The sequence below is a fragment of the Pipra filicauda genome, unplaced genomic scaffold, assembly GCF_003945595.2.
Source record: "Pipra filicauda isolate LSUMZ 115617 unplaced genomic scaffold, ASM394559v2 scaffold101_size5749837_pilon, whole genome shotgun sequence".
Taxonomy (NCBI): Eukaryota; Metazoa; Chordata; class Aves; order Passeriformes; family Pipridae; genus Pipra; species Pipra filicauda.
The window spans coordinates 5100387-5117446 of record NW_024103452.1 but is presented as its reverse complement, the minus strand read 5'-3'; positions in this window follow the sequence as shown (position 1 = coordinate 5117446).

Sequence of the window (17060 nt, the reverse complement as noted above, 5' to 3'; positions counted from 1 at the left end):
GTTTCCATATATCAAAATAGTGATTAGCTTAAAATGTGTTAGAAACACCAATATTTGTTTTCCTTTTTTGTTCAGGTAAGGATACATAACAAATTGTAACCTTGAGTTTGTCACTTGCCAATGTGTAGCTGAAACATCTGGTCTGACAGCTGTAGTAAGACTTGTTTTTTGCTTACTTGATCTTTTCTTCCCCCAGTTAAACCCATTGTCTTCTGCCTTTTTGACTCTCTGGTTTATCACATAACTCCACGGTTATATAGAGAAATACTTCAGAATCAGGTGTTTCCACAACTTATAAATATCATTACAAAGTCACAGTGTCGGTCTGCCTTCAGAGGAAGATTTTCCTAAGCATTAGCTTTAGCATTCAGTTGCAGATGCAAACCAAACACTGTGAGGTGAGTTGGAGACCAGATGGAGTTTTCGTTTACAAAGAAAATTTTTGGAGCTGTTGCTGAGAACTCTCCTTTCTCTTTTTGCTAATGTGGTTGCTGTGTATAATTTAAAATCAAAGTGTTTTGTACTTGAAAGCATAAGATTTTCCACATGATATGAAAAAAAAACCCAAAAAAATATAAGAACATTTCCAGGAGATTTTTTTTTAATATGGACTGCTGGTCCAATGTCAATCCAATAGTTTCAAATAGTACGAGCCAAGGAAATAATCTTTCCAAACATAGATGGCTGTGATATTTGTAAGAAGCCCAGACATATCTCAGTTTTGGTGGCATTTCATATTCTACTCTCTTCCTTTTATGGTATAGAAGCACTTTGGCTGGATTTGGATGGGTTTTTTTTGGGGGGGGGGGTGGAGCATTCCTTTGCCTTTTTGGTTTTGGGGGGGAGACTTTTTAGTAGTTGGGCTTTTTGCCTTTTGGGTTTTTTTTAATTTTTTTTTTGTTTGTTTTGTTTTGTGTGTATGTGTGTTTGGTTTGCTTTTTGTGTTCTACTCTCTTTTTCTGCCTATGTTATTTCTCCTGCTAAAAGGAACCATACCCAAAGCCAGATACTTTCTGGTGGTGTAATATCTGACAAGGCAGTAAGAGGCACAGAGGGCTTGGCAGGTATTTTGGTATGGAGACAGCATAGTCCATTTGCAAGGCACAAAATTTTAGGGCTGAGAGTTTAAAGACCATAGTGCCATTTCCCTTGCCCAAGTTGATCTTGCTGGTAAATTTGTAGAAGGTATATTTTTTAATTTCTGAAATACTATCAATATAAACAAATCTGTTACTAGGTCAGTTATCTATACTTGCCAGAAATATTAAAATAAAAATACATTAACATAATTTCACATAATTTCACATAATTTCCACTTTCTAAATTTAACCCTTTAAAATGTTTTAATTTTCAAAAATATTTTAATCTTTGTTTTAAAATATATTTACTAAAATGTTTTCACTATTAATTATTTTCTTAAAATATTTTTTTAAATCTGCACTTTCAAAACTCTTCAAAAAAACCCAGAAAAAATGTCAGTCGTAAGTGGAATTGGAAAATATTTTAGATTTCCATGTGCTTTCAAAAAAGACAAAGAAAAAGCAAATGTTTTTGTGTCCTCTCTCAGAGATTTCATATGACTTTGTCTAAGGATATTTTTTGTATAAATTAATAGTAATAATCACATTTTAAGACAGATTGTGAACATCTTGGCTGTAAAAACTGGATGCAAAGCATATGAATCCATAAAAATACAAATAAAAAAATGGAAAAATATTATTTCTAAACATTTGCATAATTTTTCAGTTTTGATGACGATGCATCTCCGTTCTCTCTCCCCCAGTGACTGTCTCAGGATGTATTTTGGCTGGGAAGAAAGGAAGAGATTACAAAAGCATATAACCTTCAAATTCTGAAATGAAACATCGCATTAAGTGGATTGGCTGCAAGGATTATGATTAATATATCACATTTGATCAATAAAAATCATGTTTTCTCTTAAGGTGAAATTCATCACTCTGCCCAGCACAGGAATTGTATGCCATATACCTTTCTCTTTTTATTTGTAAAGCATGAGTTGTTCTTAGGTTGACTTTGAGAATGAGGCTGATTTTCAGTCTGTGATATAACTATTTATAGAGTAATAAAACTGAGGTATCTATTTGTGAATGTTGCAGTTTATTGAGTTGATATTATAGCTGAAGCTTAAATAAGCTATGTTTTTGCCAGACCTGCTGTTTTATTAAATATTTCAATCTTATATGCAAAGGCAAGTGAAACAAATTCTTATTTTATTTGTACTACAATAAACAAAAAAAAAATCAGAGTTTTCTCCTCTTTATTAAACCCATGTAAAACTAGAGAGTGAAACTGGAGATTTCAGAGGAACAAAGTCTGCAGCACGTTATGGAAATGGCAAGACTGTGAGTGCAAGGTTCAGGAATCGGAAGTGTCTTAGAAGTCTTTCCTGAGCAAGGACTGTCTGAGACTCACCACTCTGCTGAGAATGTGCCTAAAGCCAACAGACAGTTTAGGGAAGCCATGGGCTGCACAATGATTTAGATTGATACATGCAGAGCAATGCACAATAGGCAGCTCTATGCTTATTAATTTAAATTCAATAATAGCTTTTTAATGTGTGCATTTCTAGATGATTAGCGACAACCATTGTCCTTAAAGACTGTGCTGACATTGTGCTTTACAGTTACCCTCAAGCCAAACTGATGGCCCATCCATCTTGGGCTGCCTCAGGAGCACCTTTGGCTCTAAAGGAGTGTGACTGTCTCCCAGCCCGCTAAGTGTTTTCACTATGGGGATAACTGGAGAGAAGGAAGGGTTCAATTTTTTAATCAGGCATTGCTACATCTCTCCACAGTTATGGGCAGAGGGAAACTTTTGAGAAAAAAAAAAATAAATCTTTAGGCAGGAAAATAAATAGGCTGACTGGTCCACCTCCTGTTCTAGCCTTCAGCACAACACCCTGTGTTTCAGGGGATTTATGAAAGGTTAAGGAGGCTAATTTGTTAACAGACGGTCAGCATGTTATTTCCAAGGACAGCCACATCGCCGCTCTCAAGGATGCCTGTTTCCCAGTCCCATGCTGTGCCCATTAGACCACTGTGTTCCTGACCCTTTGCTAGGAAAGGTCTCAGGGTACCGCTGGCCTGAAAGCTGATGCCAAATCCCAACTGCGGCAATAGCATTCTGCTCACCTAAATTCCACCTGCAGTTGCAATTGGATATGGTATTCTTCATTTCCGAGCCTGAACTCTTGTTTCTGTGTTACCATGCGCTGCTAAACAGCTGCTGTGTTCCCCCACTCCCTCCCCTGTGTTCCCCCACTCCCTCTCCACAGGTGGCTGCAGTTGATAATGTCTCATGTAGGATCAATCTTGGTCCCATTGAAGTAAGTGGGAATTCTGCCAGCATGTCCCAGATCTGGTTCTGCATCCAGCTGGTAAAGCACTTCCAGCTTCTGCAGGAGAAGAGGTGCTCTGCACAGCCTGGCTGATTAGACACGTTCGTTAGCAGAGGCGGGTGTCAGAGGGAAAGAAAGAACGAAAGAAATCCTTCAGCTTCTTTCTGACACCACTCACTTGGTAAGAGCTTAAATGAAGCACTGGTTTGTGTGCACTCAAGGCAACAAAAGCTAATTAAGCTGAAATCTGTCATTTTCTCTGTAAGAGTTTAGCAGGGTCAGACTTCAGGACAATTAGCGATGAGTCTCAGGAAGAATCTCACAATATCTTTTGTAGCTGCTCAAAAATATTTCCAACACTGATTGGCTTCCTGAGCTCCCCCTCCTCCACTCTTTTCCATGTGTGGTGCCTCTTTTCAGGCCCTTAGAAACCAGAAGGGCTGTTAGCTGAGGAAGTCTGTGCTTAAAGTAAGAGGTATGAGGTAAAATCCGGCCCTTCATGATTCAAATGGCGGGAAGTGTTCTGGGATGTGTTCACACACAGAGTCCATATGTACTGTGAAAACAAGCAACTGAGAGCTAACAGCCTGCTCATAATCATTTATATTTCTGTGAAGTAAAATATGGTTCAGGGGATACTTAGGGGTTCATATATTTGCACCACTGCATCCATGTAGTTACTGTGTAGAATAATAGTGATAGTGGTGCAGAATAAGAGAATCTGCAGTTCCCAAGCACGTTTCTGCAGGAATGTTCATCAAATACTGAACAAAAATGCACACCAGGTTAGACAGGACAATTTATGAATTGCTGATACACATTATCTCCCTCCCTCTTTTTTGTTTTAAGTTCTTTATAACAGTTTGTAACTGAATATATCAACGGAAAAAGTTAGCAAGCAGTTTTAAGAGTTGTTAGATGAAACTGAAGTGTTGTTAGGACAGGAAATGACAAATCCTGACTCTTTGGTCAAAGTTTGATTCTTTGCCTTGCAATAAAAGTGTTAATGGGTATCGTTTTTAACATCTTCCAGTGTTGCAATTACATTACATTGCAATTACGTCTTCCAGTGTTAGGTGCAAGCTGCGCCTTCTCTGCTCCTCTCACAGTTAGGTGGGGTCTTTAATTTTCTCCCAAGAAAACTTGGCTGTTATTTTTTCCCTCGTAAAGAAAACAACCACAAACACTCAGTGTTTGGACTGTATCTGCTAACATGTACTAGACTTGCTTTTCTCAGTGGATGGATCATTGTCAGGGATTTCAAGTTGAGATCAGGTGTTGGCATATGCAGCACTGAAACTGTTGTTTTAGCTTTGGAAGTTGACAGCTTGGGAACATAGGAGGTTTTTAAAAATACTCACATGAGAGTCATTGTCATTAAGGTTTATTATTTAAGGAAACACCAAATTTTGTTATGAATTCAAAGTAATATACATTTTGGGTCATGCTGCATTACAGGGAGGACGGGACACAGTATGAAATTGTTGCTGCCCTTAAAGTAAAAACCCTCAGATGTCAACAGCTAAGGTAAACGGCTCCATTCCCCAAAGAATACCAGTGGACCAAAGCTTTTTGAAGAGCAGTTTTCAAGATCAGTAGTAAGAAAGTTGCAGGAAACACTGATAATTCTCCTTTAATGGAGAAAAGACTAGAAATTCCCTGTTTCTTAATCTGACACAAGTCAATATTCAGTGTGTCTTCATTTGTGTCTTCCAGCATATTTTTAGGGTAAAGACCGTAGAATATGTGTGGCACACCCAGAGTACACCTAAGGGTATGCATGGGCTGCACTGTGAGAGCTACGTTAATGAATGCCAAACAGGAACATGTGTCTATTACTGGTTATGGTGTAGAAAAAGTACCACTGCTCCCAATTACATGGGAAATAGCGATCTGGCCTTGATAATGTAAAAAAGCAAATTCAGTGCCCATCCTTCTTCTGATTCCTTATGTATATACCTATGTAAGGCAGTGAATCTGATGTACTTGAGACAACTTGTACTGCTGGATCTGAAACAATTGTGTAAGTGACCCAAACAGGCTGTGACTGCGGCATACACAAAGATGGGTGGATTTGTGTGAGTCAGTGGAGTGCTGAGAGCAAACTCAATATAGCATGGCCAAAGAAAACTTACCAGTTGCTTTCCTAGGGAACAAGCAGGATTGCCAGTTGTTCATCTGACCATCAGCTGAGTATTCCCCCCGACTTTTCCAATACATTTTCTTCTCTGTGTAGGCAGGCCAGTCATAACATCCAGAATAAAAATTTTCATTCAGGAGACTGAGCAGCTAAAGCTCAGGAGCTGTGACACAAAGTGGCAGTGAGTCTTATTTAGGACGTAGCCCTAAATCACAACTTTAACATTTGTGGTACAGAAAAGTGAACTCTAAATCTTCAAATGCTGTCTAGCAAACCAGCTATTGAAACAACCCTTTTCTGCATGTATCTGCTTTGTATTGCAAAGACACGTTCTGGATGTGTTTGAGGTTCAGTTGTTCTTTGCAGTGTCATCTGTGGGATGCCATTACATAAAGAGGAGGAGGATTACATCAATTAGATTTTGTGCTGCTTTTGGCTGGGATAGATTTAATTTTCTACTATGGGACAATGTTTTGGATTTGTGCTGAATGCAGTGATGTTTTTGTTATTGCTGAGCAGGGCTTACACAGAGCCAAGGTCTTTTCTGCTTTTCGTGATGCCACGCTGTGAGGATGTTGGGGATGCATGGGAGGTTGGGAGGAGACACAGCCAGAACAGGTGACCCCAGCTGACCAAAGGGATACTCCCTACCATGTGACGTCATGCTCAGTATATAAAGCTGGGGGGAAAGAGGAAGAAGAGGGGACATCTGGAGTGATGACATTTGTCTTCCAAAATAACCCTTACACCTGATGGGGTCCTGCCCTCCTGGAGATGGCTGAACACCTTCCTGCCCACAGCAAGCAGTGAATTAATTCCTTCTTTTGTTTTGCTTGTGTGTGCAGCTTTTGCTTTCCCTTCTAAACTGTCCTTGAGTTTTCCGGCTTTTTCCCTTTCATTCTCTTCCTGATCCTGCTGGTGGGTGAGTGAGCAAGAGCTTGCATGGTGCTTGGTCGCTGGATTAAACCAAAGCAGATTAAAATCCAAGATTTTAAACAGGGAGTAAGTTATAGCATTTTTCAGTTTTCAGAATTTTCAGATTTTTCTGCCTGGATGAAGTTGTGGACAAACCCAAAACCATGTGAATCTGTTTACCTGGCATCAAGGCAATCTCAGAAGAAGAGAGTCCAAGTCCCTGCTGACATACTTCTTGTCCACACAGAAGAAAATGGCAGTAGCGAATATGTTGCCAGGTAAGAAAATCATAACCATATTCTCATGGAATGGATTTTTAGTAAAGTAAAGTAAAGTACATTGCATGAAACGTGCATATTACACCTTTCACTTCAAGTTATTTCTTTTGTGAAAAGAATACAGTCTAAATTTGATTTTGCAGACATACCTTTCCATCAGGAATTCACAATTACCTTGTTGCATACATCAGCTTCTCTCCTTGGTCCTTTTTGATGTCACTAAAGCAGCATATGAAAGTCCTCCATGATAAATGAAAATGCTCTGGAATACAAGTGGTAGGAAGCCCATGCTATTTTACACACTGATCCAACTCCATTCAGTTCCTATTAAAAGAATTTTTTTCATCATGAGTGCTCTTGTCTTTTTTTCTCCACACACAACACTAAATCTTCTGGGGTTTATTTTCTAGATTTTAGTTTTTGTGTTATGTGTTCTGCTTTTGTTTAGACTGGGAGGAGACCTTTTTTATTCATAACAGAATGTAGGATTACATTTATATATAGAAGTTATTTGAAGAAGGAAAACACAATACTAAGAAACTGATGAAATTTCAGACATAATATGGGAAGCTTGTTTTATGCAATGTGCAACCAGTTGGTTAAATAAAATGACAGGAACCCAAAGATCAGGAAAGTGTATGTTGAAGACTGCTGTATGTCTCATACTGTATTGCATCGTGTCATGCACCAACATTTTTCAAAGATGAATAATTTTATTTGCACAATACAGACTTACATTTAGCCACAAATCTTAACTTTGACTAAGACATATATATAAATAATTACAATAACAGGAACAGTTTTAGAAACGTTAACGGCAATATATGTGTCAAGAAAGTGGAGAAGATTTAATTTTGGTCTAGAAGAAGAGGCCAATATTTTAGTGGTCACACTGCCTTCTTGAACATTGATTTGATACATGATAGTTGTAGGAGAGGGAAATCCAAAATCTTGATCATATTTTTTGGGGGACAAGGAGAGATATATGCATGATACACTTTTAAAGACATATCTTAAAGCATAATAGGACAAGGTAAGTCCTAAACTAGCTGAGTGACCATGTCTATGTTGCAGTGAGTGTCATAAGCATTATTGTTTCAATGGTGGCAGATTTAATAAAAATCTCAACCCGAAATGAAAACAATAGAATTTTTTTCCTTTCTCTTGATAAAGAACTAATGGAAATGATAATGTGTTTTCTGGTTTGTATTATTTGGGGGAAAATACATCTGTGAATGTGCCGAGTGCCTGTTCAAAATAAGAAGTAAGATATACAGATGTTGAATATTTGGCCTATGTCTTTGTAGATATTGTTGCAGAAGCACAATTTTTAAAAGGAAAAAATAAAGATCTTTCAAAGCCTTTTCTGAAATGCTGTTTTATAGACCATACACGAGGATCTGATTTTATTACAAAAGATATTCTATCAAAAGCTATTGGCAAAAGCCATCATTGTCTGGCTGTCATTTGTAGCTTTACTTCCTATTGAAATATGGGATCCATCTGCTCACTGATCACAGGATAACAGCCATCATTCCCACTTGCTTATCATAAATGATATATCTGAAAGTACCAGAAATGTGATGGACTACAATCCCAGCCCTTGGTCAGTCCTTTAAATCATTCACAGTTATCTTAATTTAGGCCAGGCTGATATTCCTCTAACACATTGACTGAATTCCACCTTCAGTAAATTCATTCTTGAAATTTCCAAGGCATGCCTAAAAGTCACATCCTCCTTTATTTATTTTTGTCATAGCCTCATTTTAGTGCTTAGTACATTTGAATCTGACTTGTGTTTTAGCTTACTACTGTGCTGTAAAGACTGCTTTGCTAAACCTTAAAATGAGTGTATCACAGAGTTTTTGGAACCATAGCTATGAAATGCACACTAGGCACCAGATTCATCACTTTTCAACTACATGGATGTTGGTCACAGATGAAATTAATTCAAATGTTATTAAAAAACATAAGCTATTTCTCTGTTGCTATGTTGATCTATTCTCAAATTCCAAGATGCCTGTATGTAACATTTGCTAAATAAGAAAAATTTAGAGTTTGACTTAAGAATATGGAGTTAGCACCAAAAATCTGGTCTTTTGCACTCTTACTGGTGTAGGTGCTATAGCACACAGCTGGGACCCAAACTGCAAGCAGGAAAGTTTCCTAATCCCTAGTGTGATTCATAAGTTATCTGAAACTTAGTCCTATAAATGGATCTCATTCAACAATCATTGACTCTCTGTCCCTCTTCCTAACTACTTGTCCAACCTTGTAAATAACCTAAACTCTCAAATTTTAAAAAGGTGGTTTGGAGTTCTGAAGAAGTCTCTGTCACCAGCTTTACTTCCATTAACAGCTATCAATACAAATTTATCTCCTCTGCGTAGCCAAAATATTTATTCAAATTTTTTTTCACTTGAAAACCTTCTCCTGATGAACCAACTCCCGAGGTTCCAGTGAACAGTATTCATGCATGAGTGGTAGAGAAATCTCCTGAGAATGGCCAAATGCTGCTGTGGGTCCCTGTTAACTGTACATAGTCAATGATCTCTCAAAATCCACAACAAAATTGCCTAAACCCTGTATTGAAGGTAGAGGTCTAAATATATGTCCTTTTATTATTCAAAATTCCTTCCAAATTAATTGTTTGAAGTGATTAAGAGAGATAGCAAGCTATAACAGACTTGGAGTCCATATCAACTGAGAGAACATTCTTTTTCTGCCTTAATGCAGTATATGCCAGCAAAGTACAAAATTATTTGTGCTACTGAAAGATTACTGCTTGATGCATTCATTTAACTGATAATGCAGTGCATGGGCATGGTCATAAATTCACAGCAATTCCATGTGACTTGAGCAAAGACACACTTTGACTGCATAATTTTAGAATCCCATTTTGCTGTCTGACCTGCGCTAAGTAGGACTCTATTAAGTGAGTTTTCTTCTTGAAATCTTTTGACCTCTTCATGACTAGTTAGAAGATGATGTAAGTGACATTGAAGAAATGGATTGTAACTCACAGTCTGACATTATTCCTCACTAAGAAGCTTCTGCATCAGAAAACAGTTCAAATGAAGCAGCTTCTGTCCTATACCACCATTTGAAAAGGCCTGGGCAAATTTCAGCTGAACTTAAACCTTGACTTAATTATGTTATTTCACAAACTGTAGTAGATACATCCAATTTTCATTTAAAAGCTTCAAATGGAACTATGTGTTCAGAAAATTAAAAGAAAAAAAACCCAACTAATTTTTCTGCTAGTTATTTAAAAATATTTTCTAAGTCACTCGTTTAATTTTGTGATTCCTTCTATAGAAGACTTTTTAATTATGGTGTTTCTCATTATTTCATTGTTTTTAAATGTCAACAAGTCTAAAAATCAAACAGCTCCTGTGTTGCCTGGAATGAGTTGGGAAAGAAAATGGCAAAAATTAAACTTATTTGCTGATTAAAATGAAACTTGCTCTGAAGTACTTTCTTCATGTGTTTGTTTATTTTTTCCTTAAAGTAATAATTTACTATTGAATACAGAATATTTCTATTTGCTTTGGAGTGCAAGAATAAGAATTATTTGTTGATTACCTTAAGACATTGCCACAAACTGTGAATTCAGTGCTTCCAGGGAGTCTGACTTCAAAGAAAAGATTTTTAGAACCATGGTATTAAACAATTGCTAGCATCATCATGGGGAATTGACAGAAATACTTTCCTTATTCTTACTTCCAGCTAGGAAAACACTGCTAAGCATCATTCCACCTCTTTGTGGAAACAGATGGTTTGTGATAGTGAAAGACTATTTCAGACTGAAATATGCTCATTTTTTTCCCTTATCATTCTTATCATTTTTGCCAACTGTCCTTCATTATAGTAATTTGTGTGCATATTTTCTATGGCGTCTTTTTTCAAAAACATAGCCCAGACCTTTAACATTTTCTATGCTTCTGTGCTGAATCAAATCAGACCTAGGTCACCAAAGGAAAGATGCTTGTGTTTTCTGTGTGTGCATTTTGCCACCCTGTTCATATCATTTTAAAAATCTAGTTAAATCCACACAGACTGGTTTCATTTGTGCATTTAACCTCTGCAAAGGTAAGACCAATAAAGATTATATCCAACTGTCACTGTGTTAGATCAAAATCTCCGGCTAAACATATGGTACAGAAAGGTTTGGGTATATAACCCTTGAATCTGGATTTGTGGCATAGAATTTCTGTTCTTACTTGGTAAAAGATGTGACTGTCAACAGTACAATTTTCTCAGCTTATATGGCTGTGAGTCTGGCATGGCAATATATCAGTATATATTATAAATAGAAAAAGACCAGGCTTTAGAATGCACTCGCCCCAGATGCCCAGCAGTAACAGTGAATAATTTAGTAATTAGATGTGTGTTTATCCAGTATTGAACAATTTTACTAATTCCTACTATCCTTGCAAGATAAATGGTGATTGACAACAGAAGCTTTTTTGTAGTTTGTTTTCTATAGGATAGTAGGGAATTCTAAAGTGCATTTCTGTTGAGTTCCTTCTACTAAATCCCTCAGCTTCTGACAAGGAATAATATTAGAATGAGTGGCTAATTTATTCTGCTATGGCAACTCCTATGAAAATAAAGATCTCCCTCAAGTTAATTTTAAAAATAATTTTAAAAATAAAGCTTAAAAGGACACTTTTTAGAATTTATTTAAATATCCTCCTTTCTTCTGCCATCTCTAACAAAACCCAGCCCCTGTGGCTATAACAACAATGCAAAAGAAAATATTAAGAAACAGATCAGGGAAAAACATGGAACTATTGCTTAAGGTTCTTTTTGCATGCTTAGATACCCTGGATTTTTGCCCTGTAGCGTGTCTCTTGAGCGAAGGGGGAGTGGGGGGAGAAAATGTACCAGAACTCAGTAAGGTTCTCTAAAAGGTAGTATTTCAGAAGAAGAAATGGAAAAGTGTGATTTCCAAAAGGAGTCAAATTTGACATTCATTATATTGATGTGCCATAATAAATAGGAAAATCTTTACTGATATATGTAAGACTTTTCAGGCTGATTTTTATAACAAGGGAAAGCTTCTTATTTGAGGATAATTAATCTCACTCATAGATTTTTTTATAGATCGTGGGGGTTTTTTTGCCGTATTTCATGTTATTAATGTAGATTCCATCTTCCACTGTGAACTTATACTAAGCTGAATAACTATTTAGATAACCCTCAAAGGCAATACTTCCCTGCAGACATTTGACTATTGTGGAATGAATCATTAAAGTAAGTTACTTTAGCAAAAAGAAAAAAAATAAGACCATTTCTGAAAGAGAAGAAGTTTTCATTCCCATGCTGTTTCAGAATTTATTTGCCTATTAATGATTCCATAATAACCTAACTGGTCCCGTTGCATTCCTGATCTATCCAATAACTTCTTTGAAAGTTGGAAGGCTAATTGCAAAAGTGATTATTTATAATATCTGAGTGCTTTATTCAGGGGACCCATTAAAAGCATAAACACTGGGGACAGAGAAAGGTTACAACTGTTTTAATGAAAAGAAACATATGAAAGTTTTATACAAATATCATTCCTAAACTTGTCCAGATTTTAAATAAAGACTCCTAATGAAAATAATGTTTTCCTTCAGAGGACCCAGTATGCTTTATGCTAACCAAACCAGACTATTTTGCTCCTAATGTAGCTATTCCACTTTACTTGACAGTGTTGTTGAGATTTTCTTGTTGTATTCCCAAAATCAGATGTTTTCTTAAAGCCATGCTGTTTAACTAAGTAGTGAGAATTTCAGCTTGTATTTTAAAAAAGAGAAAGGCCCCAAAATCCAATACTTCAGCTTCAAGTGATTTTTGTTTGGTTTATGGTTTGGTCTATTTTTAAAAGAGTCACAGTGCTTGTAAATCAGTCTAGTGACTGTCTGGGATCAGAATATTTTACATTTTCACTGTTACCAATCTGCTTTTAGATGAATATAGCACTTCTGAGGGCCAGCAGGACAAGTGGCATTCTGCACCGTCTGCTCTTCCCTTGCACAGACTGGATCATCCAGAAGTATTTTATTTGCCACAGTCATGATTCATTTGCAAAATGATGAACTGTTTGAAAAATAAGAGTTTTTACTTTCATATGTATTCACCTTTTTCATGGTTTTTAAAAAATCAAACCAAAACAACCCTTAGATTCTCATGCCAATTCTTCACAAAGAGATAGGTAATACTTTTGATTAGTTTTTTGTTGTTAAAATATGATATTTTGTTAAGACAGAAAACCCCTGCTATTCAGTTTCAAACTGTTTCAGTTTTACTTTCACAAAAGATGATTTTTGATGGAAAGAGAAAAGAAAACAGAGGCCTGTTTAACCCTCCTTTCTTTCTGCATAATGGTCTTACGCATTAATGCATAATGACAGTGAGGAGGGATGAGACCTCAGTTTAATCCTGCAACAGACTGATTTTGCATGTGTGCAGAGCCAAACAGATGACTGGGAAATCTGAATATTTCATATCCTATGTTAATGCCCTATGTGCACATTCAGTTCAGACCAATGTTTGAAATCATCCTCTGAGACAAGCTCATGAAGATTTAATTTTTAAACGTGTTGGTTTCATACAATTTGGAGTTTTGCAGCTTCTGTGAAATATTATTTTCCTTTCTAATATAAATACTACAATTTTTCTATTAGTAGCACGCTTATATCACTTGCTGTTCTAACCCATGACATTTGTCTCTTCTTTCTTTTACTTGCCAGTCTTTGGACAGTACTGAACCTGAGACATTACATGAACAAGTCATTCTTTTATTTGCAGTGCCAGTTCTGCACTGTGTCTATAGACAGAAGTGGGGGGCGTATGGAGAGAGTGAGGGAATAGAAGCTTCCATGGATGGACGTGGGAGGACAAGGACATTGCCCGAGGTCAAAGACAAGGACATCCTTCAAATCTTGTGGCAAGCCATACCTGCAGCACATCTGTCTAAGTGCATTATGCTAGATCCCTCAGGCTATATTTGAGAAATAATCAAGACTACGGCACATAATACCAGCATGATCTGAACAAAGATCCACATCTGGAATGTAGATGGCCTCCTGCAGAGTTAGGTAGCCCAGACATCTGTATCAGGATATATCCTGGAGCAAAAACATACCCTTACATAGGGAACAGTGCAATGTCTTGACCTTGGAAACATTCATTATGGCTGGAGAGGGATTTTTTGAGACAGAATGTTCTTACCAACTCTAATTTTTAGTTGATGGGTAGGGCAGGGGATAGATTGTGTTTGATGTGGGGAAGAGGAAGCCATGGCAAAACTCTCCACTGAGCTCCTCCTGGGAGCCCAGAAATGAATTGCATGTGAGCAATGTTAGTCACTCAATGAATAATTGGAAGGGCCTCAGATACAACAGTGATGAGAGCACTGTAAGAACCCATGGAGAGTGCAATCATGACAGTAACAAAAGATGGAAGAGTGTCCAGCTTCAGAGCAACATGCCAAGAACATGATCTAAGATGTTAAACTGGCTAAAATATCAACGGATCAAACTGAGCGGGGCTGAGACATAATGTCATCCTTCAAATTGCAGATTTGGGACTGAATTTGCACTTAAAATAACAGTTTGATACTCTTCCCACTGAAGTCTGTGGCAAGCTACCAGCTGACCTCAGTGGGAATAGACTTAGGCCAGAAGCTACTGTGCAAGTAGAATTTGCAAAGTGCTGAATTTGTGCATTAGAAATAAAACTCACAGTTTGTATACCAGGGAACAGGGAGAAGGCTGGGGGGAACTTCACAACTATCTAAACCAAAGGATAAAGGACAACATACAGTCCAGGATGGAGAGTCAATGGCAGCAAGTAGATTCAGAAGATAAGGTAGTAAAAGATGGACTAAAGAAAGAGAGCAAAACCAGCATCAGCATCTACTTGCAAGAGAAGGGATGTGTTCTCCAGCCAGTAAAGTGGCACAGCAGAGGTTTTCTGGCTGTTGACAGTGACAATGTGGTGCTGGAGCAGCCCTGCAGAGAAGAGATTGAATGGAATATTGAAACCAATTCTATTTATTTCTGTTAGTGTGGGCATGAATGAGATTTAAAAATATGCTGATTTGGTGGGAAATTCTTTACTCTTGTCGGCACTAGGATTAACCACAATAATCATATGCAAATTGTGAACAAGAGGTCTGCCTACCTGAAAAACTGAATAGAGCAACACAAGTTCTGGCAGCAAATATAATACTGAAGAAAACACTAGTATAAAAACAAAGGTATAAATGTGTAATTTTTTTTTTAAAGAAAACGTGCTAATGTAAAATGGAGCTCCTGAACTGATTTCAGCTAATGATGTGACCTGCACTTGGAGGAAATCAGCAATGATAGAAACAACCTCAGTGCGCCAACCAAGTAACAAATGACACGTAATATGATTTGATTGAACAGTGTAAGTTAAAATGTCACATTAGCGTCAACCTATGCTTCTCTGAATGAATGCATTAAGAAATTGTCACAAAGGATCTGCCTTAGAACACAGCACCACAAATGGAAATCACCACAAATGGAAATCACCCAGGACACTGCCATTGTTATTGCTAATCCCAGGCATTAGCTTCTTGACTTTGATGTGTGTTTGAGCTCTTCAGCTTATTAGCTTCCATTGCCTACAAGTGCTCAAGCATTCCTAACATCAGCTTTTCATGGAAATCTCCCTGGTGTGTGCAGTCACTGGAACATGGATCACTGGAGCAGGTAGTAGGGTTGCCAGGGCTAATGGTGATCCACACTGACCCAGCTGATACATCAGGACAGCACAAGATTGTGAGCTCCAGTAGCATGACTGTGGCAGCTGCATTTGCTCCACTGTGGGGGCCAAAGCCCTTGATCTGAGTCTCCTCTTTCATCAGAAGTGGGCTAGCACAGAGTTTTGCCTACATAGGAACCACATGTTCCTGCTGAGTTGCATTTTTATTAGCAACCAAAATTACTAGTTGTTTGTGTTATTGCTTTTGAACTTTGTTTTAGAAGGAAGTTTGTCAGCATTTTTGGTAGGGGAGATTGAAAAAATATGTTGTCATCAAAATAGAAGTAATTAGTTCATAAGGAATGTTTCATTTCCAAAGTATACCTGACATATACATTCACCTCACTTTTGTTAACATATGAAATCAAATGTCTTATTGACTTGAAAAATAAAAGTTCATCTTTGAAACCAATGCTTTTATATTTTAAAGCTTCATTTTTAATGTCATTTCTTTCTTTCGTTATTTAAGAAAGCACAAATCTACAACATACTTTAATTAAAGAACTATTTTGTTCATTTTTTTTCTATGTGAATACAGGTGTAATCACCAATAGCAGAAGCCTCATTAATGGAGTTTGTTCTACAGAGGTGAACTGAACTCTGCAGGCTTCAAATTTGTCTGTGACTGTTTGGTTTCTATGAACTGAGTTGTCTTCTTGTCATTTATCGGTTTCTGTGGGCAAATAGGCAAAAAAAAAAACAAACAAGGAAAAAAAGCATTGTTGGCTTTTCTACTTTGTGGGTGAGAACATTCATTGAAATTGAAGCACCTTTTCCTATAGTTATTGGAATATTGAGTCTGTCTTTATAAATCTAACTACAGAAACATGATGGACATCTATAAGAACAGCAGATAACAAGATGAAGGATCAGAGGCTTAACCAATTACTCCATGATGTCAAACTGAGAACCAGCAGAAATAATCATTTTGGCATCAGACAGGAAAAGTCAAAGGTCAGGATTTAATGTCATCACAGAAGGATTCTTCAAATAAGTCAAGAAGGTGCTTACTAAAGCATGATTATTTGTTGTGTTTAGGGCTTCAGAGAAAAGCATGATGTGGATGGGAATGCAGTGTCTCTGTGAAAAAACAGGAAGAACTGTCTTATCTGGAAATTTTTTTCCACAATCCTTTACTTACTTGAACAAGTCCATGAAAAGTAGGTGAGTTGGCTTCTCCTCCTTCCTGCTTCTCTTCAGATACTAAGATTTGCATTAAATGGATAATTTTTTACAATGAAATAAAAAACAGTGTCCTAGTTCACTGAAAGCTGGATGTGCTGTTACAACAGTATAATTTACCTGTGTTTGATACAGGTCTTCATTCTGGTTTTTCATTTAAAATAAGTGAGTCAAAGAGATATGCCATTGCTTGAGGGTTAGGGGTAATGAGAAAGCAGATCTATCTCAGGTTAAAAATGGTTAAACTATTAAGCATCAAGTCTGATACTGAAACAGTGTTGTTCAATGACAAAATTTTGCATATGCATTATTTATTCAGTTATCCCTCATTCCACAGAGTGCTTAGGATAGAGGGGTGAGATTTGAGTAACTTCAGGCTGCTTTCTGCAGGACAGGATGAACTTTT